Source organism: Salmo trutta, chromosome 29 (genome assembly GCF_901001165.1).
Source record: "Salmo trutta chromosome 29, fSalTru1.1, whole genome shotgun sequence".
Classification (NCBI taxonomy): domain Eukaryota; kingdom Metazoa; phylum Chordata; class Actinopteri; order Salmoniformes; family Salmonidae; genus Salmo; species Salmo trutta.
Genome location: NC_042985.1, coordinates 3,600,948 through 3,611,279, shown reverse-complemented (window position 1 = coordinate 3,611,279; position 10,332 = coordinate 3,600,948). Strand labels below are relative to the sequence as shown.

Here is a 10,332-nt window from a genome sequence, read left to right as displayed (position 1 = left end):
TGCTGCAACTAATCACTTTTACAACGTCACATTTCATCCATCCCTCCCTTCAACTCATAGTTTTAGATTTATTTTCGGCTCTCAAAGACATCTCTCCGAATTTAAATTCATGTTTCATCAAAGCCTGCATAAAATGCTGATTATAGAAAATATATCAAAATGAATCCGCCGTGTCTGAAGATGAAAGTGTTCTAATCTTTCATGGTTATGTGACCATTACGTCATTAATGTGACAAATTATAATGAACAAAAATGTTTTACATTAAAGGAAAGTATATACAGTTACGATCACCTCAACATTGTTCTAAACGGTTCTTTCCGGGCACGTGTGGATGTATTCAATTTACAGTATATTTATGAGGCGTAGTGTCATCTAATATAATACAATACTTTGTGAAATTAAATAGTGTTGGTTTGTGTGCTAGTTTTCAGCTTTGCCTTGTAAGTTACTACTGAATCTAACCATTTAAACCGGTTGTGTGGACTCTTTGAAAAATGACATTGATCAGTAAGGCAAAGAAGGAAACATATTAATATATTAAGGTACTTTAAGACTTTCCATCTGTGTTGCTGTTATTCCCATAACTAGGCCTTCTGTAAGATTACCAACCCTTTCATGTATTTTAATCTAACCATCTAACCATGAGCCCTGCATCAACACATCAATAAACAACCATTACACTATAAATACCTATATAGACATCAATTACACAAAACACTAAAAGCAAAGCACAAGCATATATATCATTCGACTTCTAGGCTTCGACTGGCTGCGCCTAAAACAGTCGCTGTCCACTGTCTTGCGGGCTGAATTTCGAAATTCACATTCTGTCGCTGTTCTTTTCAGTCGGTGCTGAATCGCCTGAACGCGTGTGCGTGTGCCCGCGCCTGCGCCTGTTTGTCTATGTGTTTGTGTCAGGTTACGATGATACATTTTCACTGCAACGATGAGCACCAAATGGTTTCTAGTAACAATGTAGGGCTGTTTTATATGTTGAATGGCATGTGGCCTAGACCAGAGCATTACATGTATTCTAAGTATGGCTCTGGCCTCTACTAGATCCACTCAACGCTACACAATACATCCAGCCAAACAGCCTACTGTCATTGCCGTCTCATTTCTATGAAGCTTCTCACAAAGTGCCACTTGCCTGAGGTCACACCGGAATCGGACGTCTTGTTACATGCTCAGACATCCTTGTAAGTCACAGAAAATGCAATGACCTATAATGTAAAAGGTGCAGATGCAGGTGATTTAAAGACTACTGAAGTGTATCATTTTGATTAGGCAGGACACCCTGTGAAATGACTGATTAATGTCAATAGTTGAATTGAGAGGAGCAAACGCCTGTAGGTGGCAACCCTGCCTCATCAAGTAAACACACACACACACACACACACACACACACACACACACACACACACACACACACACACACACACACACACGCACGCACACACACACACACACACCATTCCCTCTGGCCTTTATGTGTTAATGCTATTGATCAGTCAATAATGAATGAGTTCAGAGAGATGTAACCCAAATGGAAGATCGGTAGAATGAGACAGTGGATTGTTGGTGAATACTAGAGAGGTTGCAGTCTATAGCCTACCGCACACACGGCAGTAGTATTCAGCGTGTAGCAGATTTTTACATCGCTGAGCTCGGACCATGCAGTCTAATGAATTCCTCCCTATTCCAGCCATGGACTGCAGCAAGCGCAAGAGCGATTAGAACACAGTGGCTCCCCGGTGGATATGGAACACACGGAATATTGATGGTGCTGATATTTCACGGATTCCACAAATCCCCCTGACAACGCAAAAATTATTATCAATAGTTACGCTTATGTTAAATAGGTAGCCTACCGGACTGCATCCAAAACCAGCTTCTGGTGGATATTTAGTCATTACAGAGCGCATATAGGCTACATTCCGCGCGCTCATATGCCATTGGTTTGCGTATTAGGCTCTGCGTTATTTCCCAGGGAATCAAGTTGATGGATTGGCTATGGATGCATTTGGTGGTTGTTGGACGAATCTGGATCAGAACCTTCGAATAAGAATGTCTGCGTCCTTTTGAGACATGTATGTACACACCTCGACTGCATCCATGCATATACTTATACATTTTTTTGATTTTACGCTTGCTACATCGATCATGTTCGGGAATATTGCCTGGACATGTGACCCTTTATGCTAACTGACATTATACCTCTGCAAATCCTCCAGTAGGCTATCAGAGAACTGCGCCAATAAGGGATGAACATCAATCGAAATGTGGATAGTTCATTTCAATCTCGGTTTATGGCATTAACTGTGTGCGCTCAAGAATAATGTCACTGAGAAATCCTATATAGGGCACCACGTTCAGTTCCACAGGAAAAGGCTATATGTAGAAATAGCCCCAGACTTATCGCTCTCTCACAAACTCGGCAGCATTTCCCCCCATCGGAATACAAAGTCAAAAGCTACCGGCACCCCGCGGGTTTTCTCCACTGTGGCCACAGGAATGGTGGATTCATCCCAATTTCATGCACCTCTTTTTGATCATTTGTAAAAAAAATTATTGCGTTCGAGGTTCGTTTTCTTACGTTTTTGATTCTGCTGCTGCCGATGTAGACTACGTGTGGTTGCCTCGAATCCTTTCACATGGGTGAGAATTGTGCATCGGTCTTACAGCCAATCCAATCGGATACCTTGGCCCTTGGTGTGTTTGATTTTTTTGCTTGATTTTGAGCACAATCTCATATCTTCGAGAAAATGCGTAAGTATGTTTTATTTGATATATTCACCTCTTATATCTGCATTAAGTTAGGCACTTTAATCTTTCTTATCCATCTCGGCTACTCTACACGACAGGGTGGTCATTTGGGTGTTCAACACGACATCGTTTTCCGCTATAGACTAATGTCGCTATAATGTCGCTTTAGGCTACATGTACAATAGTTGATGTTAATTCACATTTTTTTACAGACATAATTAAACCATGTGAAGCTCTCTCTTTCTCGCTCGCGCGCTTGCATGTGTGTATATGTGCATGTGTGTTTAAGAGAGAGAGAGAGAGAGGGGGGGAGAGAGAGAGAGAGAGTCCGAAGGAGACATAGTAAGTGGTTAGATAAATATATACGTAATAATAGGCTTTATTTATTTAATGATGGGGGTATGGCCTAGACCGTTTGGTGAGACAGTGTGTTTAGGTAGATTCGGGATTCTGTAAATCTCTGTATGGCCATTATACCAATGTTGCTAGAATACGTCATATGGTCATTCATATTCAGCTCAGGTGTGGTTCGTTATGCCGCTTAGTAATGACACATTTTCAGCACCGGGGCCACCAGATTGACTCACCAAATTCTTCAGGTGAGTTCTACAATAGGGTTTCTTAGATTTGGGATGTTTTGAGTAATATTTCTCAACTGACTAGGCCCCCCAGTTAGCTTTTAACCACTAACTCTGTATCTGTGCATGTTAAATCCACCGTGATATTTATGACGTTCAAAGCAATTGACTGGAGCGGAGTGTCAGCCCACATGAAACTGCTTGTGTCTCAACCCCAGTGGTCTTCCGGTGGCACAGCTGTTAATGGAATGTGATGGAGGTGCATTAGTGTTGATTTCACCCAATCGGATTCTCGAGCAATGTTGACCAGAAGGAGCATGATGTCCAACCAGGAGTTATGTCATTTGGTGCTGATTCAGATTCTAAATAGTGGGTGTTATATTATAGCTGCGGTGCCTCAACGGGGCGTCACGCTTGGGTGAGTTAATACAGTTACGTGTTGATGGAAGCTGTCCATTGGAAGCTGGTGCTGGAAATACTACCCGCGTTAGGCTACTGGAGGGCGGTACCCTTGTTAGGCCTCCTATATAGATTTACACGAGCATGAAAGCATATTTCCCAGAACATGAAAGCACATTTCTTTAGATAGTAATACTGTGTTCATGTAAGTTTCTCCATTATAAATAACCATTAACCTGTAGGCCATGTTCATTAGCAGGTTTTAAGGCAACTGTGCATTGAGAAAACATGAATGTTTCAATTGGCATGCACTTTAATTTCAACGGTTTCTCACTGTAAACATTGGTTCTTCAGAACACTCATTCAAATATGCATGAAGTATATTATCTCTTCACATGTTGTTGCATATTCACCATTTGCCAACAGACCAGCAGCTCAAGAAGAATTATATTTACTTTTTGGCTTACGCTGGAAATTGGAAACGCCTATCATGTTTTGCCAAAGGCACACATTACCTTAAATCCCATTTATATTTCTTTCAATAATGGCATGTCTGCTATATGCGTAATATACCACTTTAAATTAGTCATGTTTAACTAATCACTATGATGTAAGCTGTTTGGTCTTCTGCTTGAATTACTTCAACCTGAAACTGACTGTTACTATGCCATAGCACTGAATATGTTTAGCAGTGCAAATCATGGAAGCAGATTGCACTCATGGTGTGAAGTGACACGTCTGTTGGGTCCTGTGAGCATGGAATCAATACAATGTTACATTTCACAGCCTAATGCCTTGATTTATCGACTTAGATCACAGTCTGAGACTCTCACTGACTTCTGGCCTAAAGCATCTTCAAATATATGAAGTATCTTGGTCTGGCTTGAATGACTTGCCAAGAGTTTGGTTTGGATGACATAGAAGTTCATATAAATGTTGTGTGATGTTCTCATATCTCAAAAGCGTTCTCATGTCGAGCTGAGTTGGTATTCCACACCGTCTGTGGTCTAGATCACATGATATTCATTTAGAGAAATGTCCAAGCCTCAATCCTATATGAGTCAGAAAGATTGATACCATCTAATAACGTGGTGCCAATCTTCCCCATTCATTTGTTATTGAAAGGATGAACTTTCTCTTAAAGGTCATTCATAAACATTGGGCTAACATCAGTGTCCTCCAGTGGAGGCTTGTGAAGATCTTGGTCAGCATTGTTCAGTGGAAAATACTGTAGATTACAATTGGGGGGGTAAATTCACACTGGGGGGGCTAAATTCACACTGGGGGGGGGGGGCTGTGTCAGAATGTAACTATTACATACAGTTTACTAAAGGTATTTTTACAGTATTGTACTAACAATACTGCATGCTGTTTAGAAAAATATATGCACTAAGTACAATATGACCATGATATGTCTCATTCGTACTGAGAAGTTGAACTAAGAGGAAGTAAACACATGGGCCTCCACTGCCTCATACTTCTACTGTAGTCAGTACACTGCCTCATACTTCTACTGTAGTCCATACACTGCCTCATACTTCAAATGTAGTCGATACACTGCCTCATACTTCTACTGTAGTCCATACACTGCCTCATACTTCAAATGTAGTCCATACACTGCCTCATATTCTACTGTAGTTGATACATTGACTCATACTTCTACTGTAGTCCATACACTGCCTCATACTTCTACTGTAGTTTATACACTGCCTCATACTTCCACTGTAGTTGATACACTGCCTCATGTTCTACTGTAGTCGATACACTGCCTCATACTTCTACTGTAGTCCATACACTACCTCATACTTTTACTGTAGTTGATACACGGCCTCATATTCTACTGTAGTTGATACACTGCCTCATATTCTACTGTAGTTGATACACTGCCTCATATTCTACTGTAGTTTATACACTGCCTCATATTCTACTGTAGTTGATACACGGCCTCATATTCTACTGTAGTTGATACACTGCCTCATATTCTACTGTAGTTTATACACTGCCTCATATTCTACTGTAGTTGATACACGGCCTCATATTCTACTGTAGTTGATACACTGCCGCATATTCTACTGTAGTTTATACACTGCCTCATATTCTACTGTAGTTTATACACTGCCTCATATTCTACTGTAGTTGATACACTGCCTCATATTCTACTGTAGTCGATGCATTGCCTCATGCTTCTACTCTAGTCGATATACTGCCTCATACTTCTACTGTAGTCAAACACTGTCTCATACTTCTACTGTAGTCCATGCCTTTGAGATTCTTTATTTAGATTTGTTTTCACTTAATTTTAAAATTCTGTCCAAAAAAATTAATTAATTCTGTCCTTAACTTCTTCGGGATCGGTATCCATTCCACAGGACGGTTGAGCTAACATAGGCTAATGCGATTAGCATAAGGTTGTAAGTAACAAGAACATTTCCTAGGACATAGACATATCTGATATTGGCAGAAAGCTTAAATTGTTGTTAATCGAACTGCACTGTCCAATTTACAGTAGTATTACAGTGAAAGAATACCATGTTATTGTTTGAGGAGAGTGCACAATTTTCAACATGAAAAGTTATTAATAAACAAACTAGGCACATTTGGGCAGTCTTGATACAACATTTTGAAAATAATTGCAATGGTTCATTGGATCAGTCTAACACGTTGCACATACACTGCTGCCATCTAGTGACCGAAATCTAAATTGCACCTGGGCTGGAATAATACATTATGGCCTTTCTCTTGAATTTCAAAGATGATGGTACAACAAAAAATACAAAAGAACGTTTGGTTTTCTCTTTGTATTATCTTTCACCAGATCTATTGTGTTATATTCTCCTACATCCATTTTACATTTCCACAAACTTCAAAGTGTTGCCTTTCAAATGGTACCAAAAATATGCATATCCTTGCTTCAGGGCCTGCAATACAGGCAGTTAGATTTGGGTATGTTATTTTAGGCAAAAATTGAAAAAAAGGGGCATATCCTTTTTTAATGTTAAAGAACTATTTCCCCTGTCTCAAGAGGTTAAATAAAAAGGACTATAGTAAGTGCCTATTAAGTGCCAAATATAGTAACAGGGTTGACCGTAACAGAGTTGACGATTTCATCTTAAATCAGCCATAAATCCCCTTGTGACAGGGTGAATGGAAGCTTGTAACAAAAAAAGAAAGACATTTTAGATTTTTTGTTGCCTGTCTGTCTGAGTAATAGGGCTGCTGTGTTATGTCTGAGTAATAGGGCTGCTGTGTTATGTCTGAGTAATAGGGCTGCTGTGTTATGTCTGAGTAATAGGGCTGCTGTGTTATGTCTGAGTAATAGGGCTGCTGTGTTATGCTCGACCCATTCAGTTTTCCACCAGAAAATGGTGCTCACCAGGTTTTACACTATGGTTTGATTATTAGATGTTCAATATTTCTCAGGAAAAAATATTTAAAAAGGAATAGTTTCACCATATTAAAATGAGAGTTCAGTTTACAGAACAGGGTTGACTTTAAAATGAGAGCTGGGTTGTTGTTTTTTACCTTAAAATTAATCACTAATCATATGAAATACAGTGAGCTCCAAAACTATTGGGACAGTCACACATTTGTTGTTGTTTTGGCTCTGTACTCCACCACTTTGGATGATACAATATGACACATAAAATACTAACCTCCCCTGTAATTGTAATGGTGAGAGGTTGGCATGTCTTGGTGGATATGATATAAAATACTAACCTCCCCTGTTATTGTAATGGGGGGGAGGGTAGCATGTCTTGGGGGTATGATATAAAATGCTAATCTCCCCTATTATTGTAATGGTGAGAGGTTAGCATGTCTTGGGGGTATGATATAAAATACTAACCTCCCCTGTTATTGTAATGGTGAGAGGTTAGCATGTCTTGGGGGTATGATATAAAATGCTAACCTCCCCTGTTATTGTAATGGAGGGGAGGTTAGCATGTCTTGGTGGATATGATATAAAATGCTAATCTCCCCTGTTATTGTAATGGAGGGGAGGTTAGCATGTCTTGGTGGATATGATATAAAATGCTAATCTCCCCTGTTATTGTAATGGGGGGGAGGGTAGCATGTCTTGGGGGTATGATATAAAATACTAACCTCCCCTGTTATTGTAATGGTGAGAGGTTAGCATGTCTTGGGAGTATGATATTTGTGCCTCTAACTTTCTCACTCATCATTATTCACAATTCATTCAGGATTATCCGTAATCATAGTAGCATCCACAATAATGGTGAAGTGTTTAGAAACATGTTATATTCTTATTTACAATAAATGTGACTCCAAAATGTCACAATACATTATTTAACATTAATTTCTATTGGGCAAAACATTTTCTGAAACATATGTTATGGTTAAGTAGGTTCCAATCTTTCTGGAAGTTACAGAGGGTGCATGGAGGGACATTTCAAATGCAGAATTTTTCCACATTAGCAAGTCTTTATTCATATAAAAAAAGTCTGATTTATTAAATTCTCCATGTGGTGTTTATTAAAGGGCACTTAATTGAATATCACAGGCTTTTCAAATTCCATATTGGTGCACAATTTCTACTTAAAATATCAAAGGGACGCAAAGGGAACTCATTTAGTGGAACGACCCAGTAGAGAAAGTGCCCATGGTTCCATCTTGCTCGAATAAAAGATCATCATTTTTTTGGAGCGTGTCAATCCTGCAACAATCAGCCCACTAACATTGTCCATCCAGTGCATGTCCGGAATACAAGGTATCTTATCTGCCCCCTACAATTTGACGGGGCATAATATTGACAATCTTTCTAAATGAATAATGTATATTCATCTTAGAAATATGGTGCATATGTTGATATAGCCATGGATGGTTACAGTATATGAGCCTTGCTGTCAGACAGCCACTGTTAGGGTCCTTTAAAGTGAAAACAATCACTGCTGATTTTCATTGTTCTCCTCTAATAAGGAACAGATTTAGACCTGGGACACCAGGACACTAGGTGAGTGCAATTCATTATCAGGTAGATAAGACAACCAGCAGTACATCGGACCTCCAGGCTCGGATTTAAATACCTTTGGCTTAGAGATGACTATATTGACTAGCCTTTTTAAACCACACTGGAATGCTGCAGTGTTCAGTGGTGGAACCAGGCTAGCAACTGACATGCATCACTTAAATGTCTCCCAACTCTGCTTCCAGTAGGCAGCTGCTGCCTGCTTCCATTGAGTGTTATACGACTGCAAGCCGAGGAAATAAAATGTTCATGAATGTTCATTTCTGACTGTCTTGGACTTTGTCAATGGCAAAAATGCTGATCCATTTGTTCAGATCATTATCTTTCCTGTTGTACTTGTACTGTACAGGATTGATGTTCAATAATGTTTCAGTTGAGGGATCTACTGAAGAGAAATTCCACAGGGAGACAAATTCTACAGTGTGTGTGTGTGCGTGAGTGTGTGTCTGTGCATGTTTATGAGTGTCTGTGTATCTGTGTCTGTTTGTCTGTGTCCCTCCTTTCTAGTAAACAACGATCTCCCTCACTTTGTGTCTCCTGCTCAAACCCTAATCAGCCGTTCTGTCCTTCTGAAGTGGGGCTTCCCCAATATCACAGAGCACTGACCCTGGTTTAGCCCCTAACATCCTGCCCACCCAGCCTTGGTGGATGGTTACTGAACCACCCTCCCCCTGATGAAACATATGTTTGTGTCTGGTCTGGAGACAGCTGGCCACATCTCGATGAAGTTGACTGCTTGTGAATGAGTTTGACCAACGTATCAGCCAGCCAGACCGGTGGAACTCTTCTCAGTATTCCAGCCACTGTGGCAGTCAGGATCGTCATGGTTCCGTGCTCCTGAAAGAGGATTATTCAGCCAGTTCCGTAGCCTGTCACTCTGCAATCCTGACATTTAAATCAAAGTTAGCATGCTAAACGTGAAGAAGCCAGGCCTGTCCCGTTGTCTGTGATGTTAGCTTTCTGTCTAATGTGGATTAAGCTTTACAGAAGGCTTCTTATCGCAGAGAGGGACACAGTTCAGAGGGTTGTTGACAAGGACCTGAAAATACTTTGGTAACACTTTACGTAGAACCAACAGGTAGACTGTATGTCAAAATGCGTTGAGACTTTTCATAGGAATGTAGTATATGAACCAGGATATAGAATAAGACTTTTCATAAGGAACGTAGTATATGAACCAGGATATAGAATGAAACTTTTCACAGGAACATAGTATATGAACCAGGATATAGAATGAGACTTTTCACAGGAACGTAGTATATGAACCAGGATATAGAATGAGACTTTTCACAGGAACGTAGTATATGAACCAGGATATAGAATGACACTTTTCATAGGAACGTAGTATATGAACCAGGATATAGAATGAGACTTTTCATAGGAACGTAGTATATGAACCAGGATATAGAATGAGACTTTTCACAGGAACGTAGTAAATGAACCAGGATATAGAATGAGACTTTTCACAGGAACGTAGTATATGAACCAGGATATAGAATTACACTTTTCATAGGAACGTAGTATATGAACCAGGATATAGAATGAGACTTTTCACAGGAACGTAGTATATGAACCAGGATATAGAATGAGACTTTTCATAGGAA

The 10,332-nt window shown here is 39.8% G+C and overlaps 1 protein-coding gene across 2 annotated transcripts in view; it reads left to right on the top strand.

The window, feature by feature from the left end:
* The first annotated feature begins 1,548 nt into the window (after window positions 1-1,548).
* LOC115166785 (leucine-rich repeat-containing protein 4C-like) overlaps window positions 1,549-10,332 on the top strand; it is a 48,813-nt gene continuing 40,029 nt past the window's right edge. Inside the window, exon 1 of one of the 2 annotated variants that reach the window (XM_029720575.1) lies at window positions 1,549-2,770. The gene's annotated coding sequence lies outside the window, so the exon portion shown is untranslated. Of the gene's footprint in view, window positions 2,771-3,105; window positions 3,367-10,332 lie in introns of those variants that run through there. The other variant, XM_029720576.1, reaches the window with a different exon arrangement.